The 18941-nt window shown below is 38.4% G+C and overlaps 1 protein-coding gene across 1 annotated transcript in view; it reads right to left on the bottom strand.

Moving 5' to 3' along the window:
- PLXDC2 (plexin domain containing 2) overlaps window positions 1-18941 on the bottom strand; it is a 430861-nt gene that overhangs the window by 39105 nt on the left and 372815 nt on the right. The gene's annotated exons all lie outside the window — the stretch shown is intronic.

Genomic DNA, 18941 nt, shown 5'->3' on the forward strand with positions numbered 1-18941 from the left:
AAAATTCTTTAACTCATAGCAATTCTAGAACAGTGATTCCTAATCCTTTCATTACCAATTTACGTCTTTGTTATTTTCACACTTTGCCTCTATGATTTAAACATTTTTTTGTCTATTAAACCTCATTTAATAAGTACTGATTTATTTCTTCTATTTTAAATTTTCGTTATAAAAAACAAACATTACTGCCTATCAGAATGTGTGGTCAATACTAATAACAGAATTCCAGATAAAGCAAAGAAACATGACCTCCTAATTCTTCCCACCCACCCTTTAAATGTTGTTGCTATTGTTTGTTTACTCTTTATTTGAGACCCATAGCTGGTATTCAGTAATCCTGCTCCAAATCTAGTAAAGCACAAAATCCTAAAGCTTTCCCTTACATAAGAGAAATTCATTAGTGAAAGACTATAAAATTTAAAAACAGTAATTCATTATATAAAAAATCATTTACAGAGAGGATTCCGGGACGATGGCAGAGAAGGAAGTATCAGGAATCTGTCTCCCCACCTAGACAACAATTGCACTGGCAGAATCTTTCTAATGTAACTGGTTTGGAACTCTGGAGTTTATTGAAGGCTTGCTACTTCCAGGAGAAGCCTTGGTCTGTAAATTGTGGATAATTTCAGCTCTTAACACAGTAGCTACCCATCCTACACCCCTCAGTCCTATGTCAGGCAGCTATGCACATGTTTCTGAAGCAGTTTGCAGGAGCCATGGTAGGCAAAAAGCACCGGGTTCTCCAAATATTGGGGATCTATGTTCCGATCACTGATTGGTGCTTCTCATCACAGAGCTGCAGAGAAAGAGGCAGGCAGCCATTGCTGTTTCACCTCCCCTTATTTTTGCAAGCCCCTCTCCCTTTGGCTCAAGTGACTGCCAAGGGATTTAAAGGTCCAGAACTCTTCTTATCCCTCCCTTCTTCATTTTTCTCTTTTTCGCCTTTTAGGAGCCAAATATCAAAGAGTAGGATATTCAAAAATGACAGCATATAGGAGGAAAATTAGAAAGTGACAGCGCATGCCCAGGGAAAGGCTCAGAAAAGACTTAAGAAGACCTTAAATTTAAAGTTCAGGCTGAACCTCAGTACAGAGACAGCCTGCAACAATCAAAAACACAAAAACAATAAGCAAAAACAGTAAGCCCTGGCATAGCAGAAGATTCTGATTTCTAGAGTTACTACGTTATCAGATTCAAATGTCCACTTTTGAAGAAAAATTCAGAAGGCAGAATGGTATGGACCATTCAAAGGAAAAAAAAAAAAACAACAGAAACTACCCCTGAAAAAGACCTGACAGCATATATCCCAGACAAAGACTTTAAAACAGCTCTCTTAAAGATGCTTAAAGAACTAAAGGAAGATGTGGAGAAAGTCAAGAAAACAATGTGTGACAAAATGAAAATATAAATAAAGAGATACAAAACCTAAAAAGAAACAAGAAAGAAATTCTGGAGAACGAAGTCAAGATGGCGGCGTAGGCAGACTCGGAACTCACCTCCTCCTGTGGACACAGCCAATTTACAACTACTCGTGGAAAAATTACCCCTGAGACAGAACTGAAAACTGGATGAGAGGAACTCCTGCAACAACGGACAATCCTAACTGAGGTGGAAGAGGCAGAGACTCCCTTCTGGAGAGGAAAAAGGCCGCCTTCACAAGCCGCCAGCTTCACGGCCGCCGGGAGCAGCGCACAGGTACGCAGCCTCCCTGGAGGCGCGGGGCCCTGAGCCGGGGAGCGCCCCCGCTGTGGGCATTTTGTGGACCCAGCACAATCGAGACCAGCGGCATAATATCTGTCTTTGTCTGCTACTAAAACATTGGGGAGTACCCCCAGAAAACCCGGTTCACAAAGAAACTAAAACCGGCTCTTAAAGGGCCCCTGCGCAAACTCACCCGTTTCAGGAAGCACCCTAAAATCACCAGAAAGAAAGGTGCACAGTGCTGTGGTGAAAAGAGACTCACCTAATAGGCCCTGAGTGCATCTCGGTGAGGGGTGAGACCTCTCCAGGGACTGGGACATTGGCGGCGGCCATTGTTGTGGCCTGGTGTGGGCGTGTTGACACAGACTCCATTGGAGTTCTCCCTGAGGCCTGCTAGCCCAGGGTCTGCCCCACCCGCTAGAGCACCGATTTAATTCAGCTCAGCCAGGGCAGGCAGCCCACCCTAGAGACTGGCCCCACCCAACAACAAGCCCTCAGGCAACGTGTGGGCCTGCATAGATTGGTGACTGGATTCTCTGCAGCCTGCCAACTGAGCCGACTTCAGTGGGGCAGGGCAAGCACAAGGAGCGGGTGGAGAGTGTGGGGCAGTGGTGGAGTGTGTGGGGCTCCCGCCGTGGAGAGACTGGGTCCGCTTCGGGAGGTCGGGGCGCGCACACGGGGCAGGACTGTGTTGACTGTGTGTGTGGACCTGTGGGTGGCAGGGCTTGTCAGCTGCAGAAGACTTGTGCTTCTCAAAGACCCACGTAGGGGGTTTGCCCTACCTTCCAAAGCCTGAAGCAATTGGAAGCTCCCGTGCCTGAGGCCAGCCCCACCCAGCTGCAATTCTCAGAGAGCTGACAAGAGACCTAAAGGCTGGAGGCTTATAGCAATTGTAAGGTCCTGAACCTAACAACCTGCCTCGCTGGGGGCCTACTCACTTAAAAGAAATACTGCAACACAAATGTGGTATTAGAATTTGCAGCCAAATGTGCTGGGGCTCCCCACACCTGATAAAGAGACTGAAGGGCCCACAACAACTACAAGCAGCTGAGCATTACAACAGCTGGCCAGGGGCATAACGGGGCCAACCTGGGCGCCTACAGGGAGAGCAAATAGGCTACAAGAGAAGGACACATGTAGCCCACATAGGGGTCACCCCTGGAACACTGAGAACTGAGGGAAGCACACGGCAGGCCTCCTAAGCCATCACTTACATAAGGTCACCTATCCAATAGCAGGAGATGTAGCTGACCTACCTAATACACAGACACAAGCACAGGGAAAGAGGCAAAATGAGGAGGCAAAGGAATACATTCCAAGTAAGGGAACAGGACAAAACCCCAGAAAAGGAACTAAGTGAAACAGAAATGAGCAACCTACCCAACAGAGATTTCAAACTAAGAGTGTTAAGGATGCTCACTGATCTGGGGAGAAGAATAGATGAACTCAGTGAGAATGTCAACAAAGAAATGGAAGATATAAAAAAGAACCATCAGAAATCAAGAATACAATACTGGAAATGAAAAATTCACTAGAGGGACTCAAAAGCAGAGTAGAGGATACAGAAGAACGGATCTGTGAGCTGGACGAAAGACTAGAAGAAATTACCTAAGCTGAACAGGTAAAAGAGAAAAGAATTAAAAAGAGTGAGGACAGTCTAAGGGACCTCTGGGACAACATCAAGCACACTAACATCCGTGTTATAGGTGTCCCGGAAGGAGAAGAGCGAGACAAAGGGGCAGAGAATCTATTTCAAGAAATAATAGATGAAAACTTCTCTAACCTAAGGAAGGAAACAGACATCCAGGTACAGGAAGCACAGAGAGCCCCAAACAAGATAAACCCAAAGAGGCCCACACCAAGACACATCATAATCAAAATGTCCAGAATTAAAGATAAAGAGAGAATCCTAAAAGCCGCAAGAGAAAGTCAAGTTACATACAAAGGAAACCCCATAAGGCTATCAGCTGACTTCTCAGCAGAAACCTTACAGGCTAGAAGAGAATGGCATGATATATTTAAAGTGCTAAAAGGGAAAAACTTACAGCCAAGAATACTCTACCCAGCAAGGTTACCATTCAAAATGGAAGGGGAGATAAAAAATTTCCCAGACAAGCAAAAATTAAAGGAGTTTGTCACCAAGAAACCAGTGCTACAAGAAATGTTAAAGGGACTGATTAAGGGGAAAAGAGAAGACCACAAATAGGAAAAATTATCTATTTCCATGATAAGAGGGTGATGGATACAAATGCACAAAAAAGAGGTTAGATATGATATCAAAAACATAAAAGGAGGGAGGAGGGGAGTTAAAGAGTAGAGCTTTCAGACAGAGGTCAAACTAAAGAGACCATCAATTCTGTATAGAAGAAGAAAGGAACAGAGAAGGACTACTAAAACACTGAGAAAAACAGAAGTTAAAAATGGCAGTAAGTACATACTTATCAATAGCTACTTTAAATGTCAATGGACTAAATGCTCCAATTAAAAGGCATAGTGTGGGTGATTGGATAAAAAAAAACAAGACCCATATATATGCTGCATACAAGAGACACATTTCAGACCTAAAGACACTCACAAACTGAAAGTGAAGGGACGGAAAAAGATACTCCATGCAAATGGCAATGAAAAGAAAGCTGGGGTAGCAGTACTCATATCAGACAAAATAGACTTTCAACCAAAAACTGTGAAAAGAGACAAAGAAGGTCATTACATAATGATCAAGGGAACAATCCAACAACAGGATATAACACTTGTAAATATCTACGCACCCAATGTAGGTGCACCTAATTATATAAAGCAATTATTAACAGACATAAAAACAGAAATAGACAGTAACACAATAATAGTAGGGGACTTTAACACTCCACTTACACCAACGGATAGATCATCCAAACAGAAGATCAATAAAGAAACATTGGCCTTAAATGATACACTAGAACAGATGGACCTAGTAGATATATACAGAGCATTCCATCCAAAAACTGAAGAATACACGTTCTTTTCAAATGCATGTGGAACATTCTCCAGGACTGATCACATATTAGGCCACAAAACAAGTCTCCATAAGCTTAAGAAGATTGAAATAATACCAAGCATCTTTTCTGACCACAAGGGTATGAAACTAGAAATCAACTATAGGAAGAACATCTGAAAAGCCACAAATACATGGAGAGTAAACAAAATGCTACTGAACAACGACTGGGTCAATGAAGAAATCAAAGAAGAAATAAAAAAATACCTGAAGACAAATGAAAATGAAAATACGACATGCCAGAATTTATGGGACACAGCAAAAGCAGTTCTAAGAGGGAAGTTTATAGCAATACAGGCCTATCTCAACAAACAAGAAAAATCTCAAATAAACAGTCTAACAATGCACCTAAAGGAACTGGAAAAAGAAGAACAAACCAAGCCCAAAATCAGTAGAAGAAGGGAAATAATAAAAATCAGAGCAGAAATAAATGAAATAGAGACCAAAAAGACAATAGAAAAAATTAATAAAACCAAGAACTGGTTCTTTGAAAAGATCAACAAAATTGGCAAACCTTTAGCTAGACTCACCAAGAAAAAAAGAGAGAAGGCACAAATAAGTAAAATCAGAAATGAAAGAGGAGAAATTACAACAGACACCTCAGAAATACAAAATATTATAAGAGAATACTATGAAAAGCTATATGCCAACCAATTCGACAATCTGGAAGAAATGGATAAATTCTTAGAATCATACAACCTTCCAAAACTGGATCAAGAAGAAGTAGACAATTTGAATAGACCAATCACCAGTAAGGAGATCGAAACGGTAATCACAAACCTCCCCAAAAATAAAAGTCCAGGACCAGACGGCTTCCCTGGTGAATTCTACCAAACATTCAAAGAAGACTTAATACCTATTCTTCTCAAACTCTTCCAAAAAACTGAGGAGGCGGGGAAGCTCCCTAACTCATTCTATGAAGCCGACATTACCCTGATACCAAAACCAGACAAGGACAACAGAAAAAAAAGAAAATTACAGGTCAATATTACTGATGAACAGCGATGCGAAAATCCTCAACAAAATACTAGCAAATCGCATACAACAATACGTTAAAAAGATTATACACCATGATCAAGTGGGATTTATTCCAGGTATGCAGGGATGGTTTAACATTCGCAAATCAATCAACATGATACACCACATTAATAAAATGAGGAATAAAAATCACATGATCATCTCAATAGATGCAGAGAAGGCATTTGACAAGATACAGCATCCATTTATGATAAAAACTCTGAATAAAATGGGTATAGAAGGAAAGTACCTCAACATAATAAAGACCATATATGAGAAACCCACAGCTAATATCATCCTCAATGGTGAAAAACTGAAAGCTATCCCTCTAAGAACAGGAACCAGACAAGGATGCCCACTGTCACCACTCCTATTTAACATAGTATTGGAAGTCCTAGCCAGAGCAATCAGGCAAGAGAAAGAAATAAAAGGGATCCAAATTGGAAAGGAAGAAGTGAAACTGTCACTATGACAACATGATTTTATATATAGAAAACCCTAAAGAATCCACCAAAAAACTTTTAGAAGTAATAAACCAATACAGTAAAGTTGCAGGATACAAAATCAACATACAAAAATCAGTTGCATTTCTATACACTAACAACGAAGTAGCAGAATGAGAAATTAAGAATACCATCCCATTTACAATTGCAACAAAAAGAATGAAATACCTAGGAATAAACTTAACCAAAGAGGTGAAAGATCTGTACATTGAAAACTATAAAACATCGCTGACAGAAATTGAAGACACAAAGAAATGGAAAGATATTCCGTGCTCTTGGATTGGAGGAATTAACATAGTTAAGATGTCCATACTTCCTAAAGCAATCTATAGATTCAATGCAATCCCTATCAAAGTTCCAACAACATTCTTCATAGAAATAGAAAATAGAATCCTAAAATTTATATGGAACAACAAAACACCCTGAATTGCTAAAAGAATCCTGAGAAAAAAGAACAAAGCTAGAGGTATCACACTCCCTGATTTCAGGTTATACTACAAAGCTATAGTAACCAAAACAGCATGGTACTGGCACAAAAACAGACACACAGATCAATGGAATAGAATCGAAAGCCCAGCAATAAACCCACACATCTATGGACAGCTAATCTTTGACAAAGGTGGCAAGAGATTGGATTGGTGGTTACCAGAGGGGAAGAAGGGAGGGAAGAGGGGGAAAGAGATGATTGGGGACATGTGTGTGGTGATGGATTGTAATCAGTATTTGGGTGGTGAACATGAAAACATGATGTAATCCATGGAGAAATAGAAGTATAGTGATGTACACCTGAAATTTATACAATGTTATAAGCCAATGTTACCACAATAAACAAAAAATTAACAAAAAAAAAAGACATACATTAGCAGAACAGATGAAAACACATGATCTAACTATATGCTGTCTACAAGACACTCACTTCTGATCCAAAGACACAAATAGAGTGAAAGTGAAAGTATGGAAAAAGATGTTCCTTGTAAATAGTAACTAAAAGAGAGCAGGGGCAGCTATACCAATATCAGACAAAATAGACATTCAACCGAAAAAGCTTACAAGAGACAAAAAAAAAAGGATATTATATATTAATAAGAGATTCAAGACAATAAGAAGATATAAAAATTATAAACATTTATGTACCTAATGACAAAATATCAAAATACATGCAGCAAAAACTGACAGAATTGAAGGGAGAAATAGTTTTATAATAATAGTTAGAGATTTTAATATCCCACTTTCAATATTGCATAGAACAACCAGAAAGATGATAAATAAGGAAACAGAAAACTTAACACAATAAGCCAAATATATCTAACAGACATATGAAACACTCTACTGAACAACAATAGCATACACGTTCTTTTCAAGTGCACACAGAAGGTTTTCTATGATAGACCATATGTTAGGCCACAAATCAAGTCTTTATGGATTTAAAAAAATAAATATCATTAAAAGTATCTTCTCCAACCACAATGAGATGAGTTAGAAATCAATAATAGAAAACTGGAAATTCACAAATTTATGAAAATTAACACACTTTTAAACAACCAATGGATCAAAGAAGAAATCAAAAGGAAAATTGTAAAATACTTAGAGATGAATGAAAACAAAAACACAACATACCAAACTTATGGAATGCAGCAAAAGCAGTGTTAAGAGGAAATTTATAGCCGTAAATACTTACATTGAAAAAACAATAATGATCTCAATCAACAACCTTACTTTACAACTTAAGGAACTAGAAAAATAAGAACAAACTAAACCCAAAGTTAGCAGAAGGAAGAAAATAAAAACTGTTAGAGCAGAGATAAACAAAATAGGGAAGAAAAAAACAATAGAGAAAATTAATGAAACCACAAATTGCTTCTTTGAAAAGATCAAAAAAATTGACAAACTTTTAGCTAGATGAGCTAAGAAACAAAGAGAAAAGACTCCAATTGCTAAAATCAGAAATGAAAATGGGACATTACTATCAATTCTATAAAAACAAAAAGGATTGTAAGAGAGTACTATGAACAATTGTATGCCAACAAATTAAATAATCTAGATGAAATGGACGAATTCCTAGAAACACAAAACTTATGAAGAGTAAAGAAGAAATAGAAAATCAGAATACACATAACCAGTAACCAAAAATTTCCTGACAAAGAAAAGCCCTGGAACTGATGGCTTCACGGGTAAATTCTTCCAAACATTTAAAGAAGAATTAATACCAATCCTTCTCAAACTTTTCCAAAAAATCGAGAAGGGACCACTTCCTAAGTTCTATGAGACTTGCATTATCCCATCCCAAAGCCAGACAAAGTTACTAAAAGAAAAGAAAACTACAAATCATTATCCCTTATGAAAACTGATGCAAAAATCTTCAACAAAATACAAGCAAACTGAAATCTGCTGATATTAAAAGTATTATATACCATGTCCAAGTGGGATTTATTCCTGGAATGTAAGGATATTTCAACACATGAAAATCAATCAATGTAATATACTACATTAACAGAATGAAGGGAGAAAACCACATGATCATCTCAATTGACATAGAAAACAAATTTGACAAAATTCAACACCTTTTCATGATAAAAAGAAAAAAAAACTCAAGAAACAAGGAAAATAAGGAAACTACCTCAACAAAATAAAAACCAAATATGAAGAACCCACAGTGAACGTCATATTCAATGGTGAAAGACTGAAAGCTTTTCCTTTAAGATTAGGAACAAAGATGCCCACTGTTGTCACTTCTATTCTACATAGTACTGGAAGTTCTAGCTATAGCAATGAAGCAAGAAAAATGAATAAAAGGCATCCAAATTAGAAAAGAAGAAGTAAATTGATCTTGGTTTGCAGATGATATGATCTTATTTGTAGAAAACCCTAAAGATTCTACACACACAAAAAAACTGTTAGAACTAATAAATGAATTCAGCACAATAGCAGGATATAAAGTCAACACACAAAAACCAATTGCATTTCTATACAGTAATATTGAGCAATCTGAAAAGGAAATTACAAAAACATTTTTGTTTACAATAGCATCGAAAAGAATAAAATACTTAGGAATTAACTTAACCAAGAAGGTGAAAAACTTACACAATGAAAACTATAAAAGATGTGAAAGAAATTAAAGAAGACATCCATAAATGGAAACACATCTCATGTTCATGAACTGGAAGACTTAGTATTGTTAAGATATCCACACTACCCAAAGTGATCCACAGATTCAACGTAATCCCTATAAAAATCCCAATGATGTTTTTTGCAGAAATAGAAATACCCACCTCAAAATTCATATGGAATATCAAGGGACTCCAAATAGCCAAAACAGTCTTGGAAAAGAAAAACAAAGCCGAGGAACTCATACTTCCTTATTTTAAAACTTACTGCAAAGCTGTAGTAATCAAAAGAGCGTGTACTGGCATAAAGACAGACTTATAGAACAATGGAATAGAATAGAGAGCCCAGAAATAAACCCTCACTTATACGGTCAAATGATTTTTGACAAGGATGCCAAGATGACTCATTGGTGAAAGGATAGTCTTTTCAATAAATGATGCTGGGAAAACTGGATATCCAGATGCAAAAGAATAAAGTTGGACTCTTACCTAATACCATAAACAAAAATTAACTCAAAATGGATCAAAGACATAAACGTAAGACCTAAAACGATAAAACTCTTAGAAGAAAACATAGGGCAAAAGCTTCACAACAGTAGATTTGGCAATGATTTCTTGGATATGACACCAAAGGCACAGGCAGGAAAAGAAAAACAGACATATTAAACTTCATGAAAATTAAAATATTTTGTGCATCGAAACACAATATCACCAGGGTAAAAAGGTAACCCACAGAACGGGAGAAAATATTTGCAAATCATATATCTGATAAGGGATTAATATCCAGAACACATAGAGAACACCTAAAACTCAATAACCAAAAGAAAATCTGATTCAAAAATCAGGGCAAAGGACTTGAATAGACATTTCTCCAAAGACATACAAATATCCAATAAGCACATGAAATGATATTCAACATCACTGATCAATAGGGAAATACAAATCAAAACCACAATGAGATACCTCCTCAAAGCCATTAGGATGGCTACTATCAAAAAAATAGAAAATAACTAGAGTTGGCAAGGATGTGGAGAAATTGGAACCCTTGTGCAGTGTTGTTGGTAACATAAAATGGTATGGCTGCTATGGAAAACAGCATGGTGTTCCTCAAAAAATTAAAAATAAAATTATCATATGATCCAGCAATTCCACTTCTGGACATATTCTTTAAATAACTGAAAGCAGGGTCTTGAAGAGATACTTGTACACCCATGGTCATAGCAGCATTATTCACAATAGCTAAAACGTGGAAGCAACCCAATGCCCATCAACAGATGAATCGATAAGCAAAATGTATAAACATACAATTGAATATTATTTAGCCTTAAAAAGATAGGAAATTCTGACATATGTTACAACGTGGATGAAACTTGAACACATTGTGCCAAGTGAAATAAGCCTGTTACAATAAGAGAAATACTGTATGATTCCACTTATGTGAGACACTTTGAGTAGTCAAAATCATAGAGACAGAAAGTAGAATGGTGGCTGCTAGGGACTGGGTGGAGGAGGGAATGAGGAATTATTGTTTAGTGGGTGTAGAGTTGCAGTTTTGCAAGATGAAAGGAGCTATGGAGATGGATGGTGGCGATGGTTGCACAACATTAAGAATGTATATAATACTGCTGAACTGTACACTTAAAAACGGTTAAGATGGTAAATTTTATGTTTATTTCACCACAATAAAAAAAATTCATTTACAATGTGCCAGGCATATTTCTACTGCTTTACAAGTATCGAATCAATGACCATAAGACGTAGGCATTATTATTATTCTCACTTTATAGATATAGGGAATACTATAGGGAAGTTATAGGCACATACCAAGACATAGGGAAACTAAGAAATGGGCTAAGACTGTAAAACTATTAAGATGGAACTGGGGCTCAAACAAGCAGTTTGGCCTCAGAGTCTGCACTCTGAATCTGTGATCAATACCCTCTCAATTAACACTGAGTACTGCTATTTCCTCTTATTTCATGTTGTGAGTTTCTCTGGCAAGGAATTCTGAAAAGAATCCGGTAATTTCAAATAAAGGGAAATTAACTTAAATACGGTTAAAGAATTAACATTGTGCCTCTAGACGGGCAGAGGCTGTATCTGTCTTGTCACTTCTCTGGGACTAGGGCTTAGGTTAGTGTCTGCCATCATATGTACTTAAATCCATATTTGGTGGAAAAGATGGAGGGAGAGAGAGGAAGGAGGAAAAAAGAAAAATTAAAGCTGTTGAAAATGTGTTGCAGATATTGGAATGACCACTTCTCCAATAAAAGTCAAATGAGGTTATAATAAATTACTTAATCTCTCTGGTCATGGGTTACTTTATCTCTCCAATGTGGTCAATAGCAGTAACTACCCCAGAAGAGTGCTGTGAGAATTAAACATTGAACACATATTAAGTGCTTAAGAGAGTATCCAGCACATAATAAGCACTTAATTAATATAGCTATTATATTATTACATTTTTTATATGAGGTAGATTGAGGCAAATTATATTGTCATATTCATGACACCATATAAACTCTGTTTTTGCCCTTGACATTTGTTACTTTTAAAAATTTGGCTTCATTCTTAAGTATGCTTGTATTATTGTGTTTTGTGCACTTGGCTTTTTTTCTTATTTTTAAAAGAGTATGACACATCACTTTCATAGGAAAATGGGACTAATTTTAAACGTTGCTTTGGAGAAAATGTGGCAAAAATATGTACTTGAGACAAGTAGGGAAGTCTTGAATGTTTCTTCAAATCCCATGTGTAATTCCATCCATCCATCCATCCATTCACCCATCCATCATTTCCTCCCTTCCTCCCTCCCTCCCTTTCTCCCTCTATCCTTTCCTCCATCTATCCAAGCAAAAGCAACCAGTTCTACTTCTGGGATTAGTAGTTTTTTATAAGCAGGATGCCAAGGTTCAGCCTCACTTTTTGTGTCTGTGCCATAGGGAAGGGAAGGACAAGGCTGTGAGTTGGCCTCAGCTGCCACTTTCCAAGTGGACCAGAGAACCAAAACCTGTTGAGGAGGCAGCAGGCAAAAGACAGCCCTTCCCAGGAAGGAAGAAGAGAGCCAAGGACTTGTTTTATTCAATAAGAGCCCTTGGAAATAAAATTATCTTTGACTTGTAGGTCATAAGTTGTCAATCTTGACAACATAAAATCATAACATGATTTACACCCTGAAACCTCACTCACTCCCTTTATTTAGGCATACATGTTTATTTCCACAATATTACTTACATATTTCAACAATGATTTAGTTATATTATGTCCTTTTTAAAACTTTCCTTTCCAGTGCTGTTGTAGACGTTAAGACACCATTTCATGTTTAACAAAATTTGTACCGTCTAGTTTGTTACTAGCCAAATAAACACTTTATAACATTCTTGGATGATGATGATTTTAATAAAATAAACAACATTCATGGATTCTCAAAATATTACTAACCAGTAGGTTAAATAAATAAATATTTAGAGGTCTATGACTGCACGTATGACTTTATGATGTGTTGTAATTAGACACTATTTAAGGAGAAATATAGCAAATTCAATTCCAAAATATTACAGAGGTATCCTTGTGTCCCAAGCCGGTGCTATTTCCAAATGCTTTGGAATGATCATCTGAATGGAGTGGCCAAAACGACACACATATTTCTGGAGAACATATTTTTTAATTTTCATATTATTTAAGCAAGTTCTCTGCATCTCTATCCTAGCTGCTTTCTCTTATTTTGTATTATGACGGATATTAAAGATTGCTGAATCTGGAGGCAAAGGGATCACTCCATTGATGTGCTTCAATTTTCAATTCTTTCTCTATTTGGTTTCCAGTTTAATATCACTGCTCAATTAAATGATACACAATTACAGCTACCTGCAAACTGAATTCAGGAGATCTTCTGTGTTGAAAATGATGAGCACGTCAAATGCAAAATTGAAATTTAAAAAGTTGTAAGCAAGCGCTAGTAATTTCCGTAATTGAAATTTAGTTCATTCACCTCAAGGGCAGGTTGCTCAAATAAATTGATTTCAATCCTTCAGAAAAGGCAATAAACAAAGATGTCAACTTTGGAAATAATCATTCGTTCCTGTGGCTTGACTGATTGTTCTCGGAAATTGGCATGTAGAAGTGGGTCAAAGAAAATTCTGAACGTGTTTCAGGTACAAGCTTCTTAAGCTCATCAGAGTCTATTAGGAGTTGGGGAAATATTCAAAAAGGAGGAATCTAGTCTGAAGGCCCAAACTCTTATTCTATTCTTAAGAATACCTTATACTTTTTCATTCATGTCCCTAAACAAACAAAAGCCAAACAACTATCCTTCTCACACACATACAGTATCACACACAGGACAACTAAAATCTTTAGCTTTTTAAGCTTTACATTATGTATTCAAATAAGAGTAATTAATGATAAAGGACAATAAGGCATCATAAAACAGAGCATCAAAGCCAAAAAAGGAAGCATATAGATATATTTGAAAAGCCTACCAAATCAAGGCCTTTTTTGTACTCTGTTGAAGACAGTTTTCAAAACATAAATGAAGCACAGAAAATCAATAGTATCAAAGATAATATACTCTCATCTGATCCACTGAGTGACCTATGAGCTCCTAGCTTTTAGTACTTTATAAAATACAGATCAATATTTAGACACAGTGAGGACTGCGAGAATTGTCAAACCTATTGAACTAACAGGCTATTTTGGGGTAAGTTTTAGCTACCATGATAGCAAAGACAAGAGATTTTCAAAAGGCGTTAAGTGCATATTAGAAAATATTCAAGATCTCATGTAAATGTGTTCAATTTGCTGCATTCCAAAAAAAGTTTACAACATTGATAAGAGGAAGGATGAAAGAAAGTAGAAAGAACATAGAAGGAAAGAAGGAAGCAAATTTGATAAATTGTTCTTCAAAGTGTAGCATGTAATTTGAAACCTCTACGTCTCCTTGCTCTTCCTATGACTGATATTTTTTCAGAATTTACAGGCATGTAGTATTGATATTCTGTATTTAGTGGTACGATTCTTCAATATCTTAAAAAGATTTTAATACACTGCTTAAATGATCTGTACCCACTATTAAATCTTGCCAATAAACTCCAAGAATGAAGTAAAATTAAAATAGAAATACTCCTTGTCTGAAATTTTATTCACTTTAGAACTAACTCTTCTCTTGGCTTTAAAATGAAACACTACAGCCCATAAATTCCACAGCGTCTTAATGTCCTTTGGGGGACCCAGAGACCCACAGGTTGGACCAAGTCTTGCAACAAATTTGTCAAAATTCATAAATCTTATTTAAAAGTTGTCAAAATATTCTTTTTAAAGCTTCAGAATCAAGTTAAAGTATGAATGCTTAAAATGTTAATGTTCCACTTTTGGATTAAAAACACACAAACACATGACTTTCCCTGTGGAATACTATCTAACCCATTTATAAGCTAAAGCATGTAACGGAAGAAAATCAAGTGATAAAATTTTTAACCGAACTGACTTTCCTTTGGAAGTTTCCCTTGTAACTGATCTCATTTTGTAGCTCATATAGTTTTCCTCTTAGCTCTTGTAACTTCCTACAGTCGTGATCATAACCTTGACTTCATTCAGAGTTTCTCCTGGTGCTTTATGTATTTTCTTATTTTTCACAATTCTCTTAGTTCTTTCCTTTTCTTAATCATGGTGCTACTATTTTGGATGCTTACCCATCTGTCAATATGATTCAGGTATTAGGAAACCTTGAAACTATTATGCATGCTATGCCCAATCCATAATTTGGATCACTGTGACAATACATTCATAATTCATATTGTGACCTCTCCATAGGAGGGATTTGGGTAAGTACTGTGAAAAGATATTAAAATGGGTGCACAAAACACAGCTGAGTGCATTATGTATGGTGAGAACAATATCTGGCAGGGGCAGCTGGCTCAGCCTCTCTTTTGTAGCCTGTTAGCCTACCACAGGGCAGCTGTGAAATTTCATTCAGGGAAACATATAAAACATTCTGGGCTAAAAGAGCTTAGGGTATGACAATCCTTTTCTAACAATAATCCATTACCTTTTATCTTAGAAAAATGAAGCTAAATAAAATTTCCATGAAATCATATTAAAAGAAATGCTTGATTCCATCAAAATGAGGGATTTGGGATAGCAGTCACCACCCAGCCTGCTGCTAGCCTCATTATGGGACTGCTGCTTTTGTGCGTGCGTATGTGTGTGCATCTAAAAGAGAGGATTTGCAGTATTTATAGCTACCATAAGACCAAAAATAAATCTTTGGAATAATCCATTATCATTTTGCATTTCTTATGTGTATGCACTGCTTTTTAAAAATAATCTACCGGAGGGGCGGAGTCAAGATGGCGGCGTAGGCAGACTCTGAACTCACCTCCTCCCGTGGACACAGCCAATTTACAACTACTCGTGGAAAAATTACCCCTGAGACAGAACTGAAAACTGGATAAGAGGAACTCCTGCAACAACGGACAATCCTAACTGGGGTAGAAGAGGCAGAGACTCCCTTCTGGAGAGGAAAAACGCCGCCGTCACAAGCCGCCAGCTTCACGGCCGCCGGGAGCAGCGCACAGGTACGCAGCCTCCCTGGAGGCGCGGGGCCCTGAGCCGGGGAGCGCCCCCGCTGTGGGCATTTTGTGGACCCAGCACAATTGAGACCAGCGGCATAATATCTGACTTTGCCTGCTACTAAAGCATTGGGGAGCACCCCCAGAAAACCCGGTTCACAAAGAAACTAAAACTGGCTGTTAAAGGGCCCGCGCATAAACTCACCCGTTCCAGAAAGCATTCTAAAATCACCAGAAAGAAAGGTGCACAGTGCTTCGGTGACAAGAGACTCACCTAATAGGCCCTGAGTGCATCTCGGTGAGGGGTGAGACCTCTCCAGGGACTGGGACATTGGCGGCGGCCATTGTTGTGGCCTGGTGTGAGCGTGCTGACACAGACGCGATTGGAGTTCTCCCTGAGACCTGCTAGCCCAGGGTCTGCTCCACCCGCTAGAGCACCGATTTAATCCAGCTCAGCCAGGGCAGGCAGCCCACCCTAGAGACTAGCCCCACCCAACAACAAGCCCTCAGGCAACGTGTGGGCCTGCATAGATTGGTGACTGGATTCTCTGCAGCCTGGCAACTGAGCTGACTTGAGCGGGGCAGGGTGTGCACAAGGAGCGGGTGGAGAGTGGGGGGCGGTGGCAGAGTGTGTGGGGCTCCCGCCGTGGAGAGACTGGGTCCACTTGGGGAGGTCGGGGCGCTCACACGGGGCAGGACTGTGTTGACTGTGTGTGTGGACCTGTGGGCAGCAGGGCTTCTCAGCCACAGAAGACTTGTACTTCTCAAAGACCCACATAGGAGGTTTGCTCCACCTTCCAAAACCTGAAACAATTGGGTGCTCCTGTGCCTGAGGGCAGCCCCACCCAGCTGCAATCCTCAGAGAGCTGACAAGAGACCTAATAGGCTAGAGGCTTACAGCAATTGTAAGGCCCTGAGCCTAACAACCTGCCACGGTGGGGGCCTACTCACTTAAAAGAAATACTGCAACACAAATGTGGTATTAGAACTTGCAGCCAACTGTGCTGGGGCTCCCCACAGCTGATAAAGAGACTGAAGGGCCCACAACAACTACAAGCAGCTGAGCATTACAACAGCTGGCCAGGAGCATAACTCAACCTCCCTGGGCGCCTACAGGGAGGGCAAACAGGCCACAGCAGAAGGATACACGTAGCCCACATAGGGGTCACCCCTGGAACATTGAGAACTGAGGGAAGCACACTGGAAGCCTCCTAAGCCATCACTTACATAAGGTCACCTATCCAAGAGCAGGAGACGTAGCTGACCTACCTAATACGTAGACACAAGCACAGGGAAAGAGGCAAAATGAAGAGGCAAAAGAATACATTCCAAGTAAGGGAACAGGACAAAACCCCAGAAAAGGAACTTAGTGAAACAGAAATGAGCAACCTACCCGACAGAGAGTTCAAACTAAGAGTGTTAAGGATGCTCACTGATCTGGGGAGAAGAATAGATGGACTCAGTGAGAATGTCAACAAAGAAATGGAAGATATAAAAAGAACCAATCAGAAATGAAGAATACAATACTGGAAATGAAAAACTCATTAGAGGGACTCAAAAGCAGAGTAGAGGATACAGAAGAACGGATCTGTGAGCTGGAAGAAAGACTAGAAGAAATTACCCAAGGTGAACAGGTAAAAGAGAAAAGAATTAAAAAGAGTGAGGACAGTCTAAGGGACCTCTGGGACAACATCAAGCGCACTAACATCCGTGTTATAGGTGTCCCGGAAGGAGAAGAGCGAGACAAGGGGGCAGAGAATCTATTTCAAGAAATAATAGATGAAAACTTCCCTAACCTAAGGAAGGAAACAGACATCCAGGTACAGGAGGCACAGAGAGCCCCAAACAAGATAAACCCAAAGAGGCCCACACCAAGACACATCATAATCAAAATGTCCAGAATTAAAGATAAAGAGAGAATCCTAAAAGCCGCAAGAGAATGTCAAGTTACATACAAAGGAAACCCCATAAGGCTATCAGCTGACTTCTCGGCAGAAACCTTACAGGCTAGAAGAGAATGGCATGATATATTTAAAGTGCTAAAAGGAAAAAACTTACAGCCAAGAATACTCTACCCAGCAAGGTTATCGTTCAAAATGGAAGGAGAGATCAAAATTTTCCCAGATAAGCAAAAACTAAAGGAGTTTGTCACCAAGAAACCAGTGTTACAAGAAATGTTAAAGGGACTGATTTAAGGGGAAAAGAGAAGACCACAAATAGGAAAAATTATCTATTTCCACGATTAGAACGTAATGGATACAAATGCACAAAAAAGAGGTTGGATATGATATCAAAAACATAAAAGGAGGGAGGAGGGTAGTTAAAGAGTACAGCTTTCAGACAGAGGTCAAACTAAAGTGACCATCAATTCTGTATAGAAGAAGTAAGGAACAGAGAAGGACTACTAAAACACTGAGGAAAAAAAAAAAAAAAGTTAAAAAATGGCAGTAAGTACATACTTATCAATAGCTACTTTAAACGTCAATGGACTAAATGCTCCAATTAAAAGGCATAGGGTGGCTGACTGGATAAAAAAACAAGACCCATATATATGCTGCATACAAGAGACACACTTCAGACCTAAAGACACTCACAAACTGAAAGTGAAGGGATGGAAAAAGATACTCCACGCAAATGGCAATGAAAAGAAAGCTGGGGTAGCAGTACTCATATCAGACAAAATAGACTTTAAAACAAAAACTGTAAAACGAGACAAAGAAGGGCATTACATAATGATCAAGGGAACAATCCAACAAGAGGATATAACACTTGTAAATATCTACGCACTCCAATGTAGGTGCACCTAAATATATAAAGCAATTATTAACAGACATAAAAACAGAAATAGACAGTAACACAATAATAGTAGGGGACTTTAACACTCCACTTACACCAACGGATAGATCATCCAAACAGAAGATCAATAAGGAAACATTGGCCTTAAACGACACACTAGAACAGATGGACCTAGTAGATATATACAGAGCATTCCATCCAAAAACCGAAGAATACACGT

The sequence above is a fragment of the Ceratotherium simum genome, chromosome 32, assembly GCF_057802395.1.
Source record: "Ceratotherium simum simum isolate JZ-2026a chromosome 32, ASM5780239v1, whole genome shotgun sequence".
Lineage (NCBI taxonomy): Eukaryota > Metazoa > Chordata > Mammalia > Perissodactyla > Rhinocerotidae > Ceratotherium > Ceratotherium simum.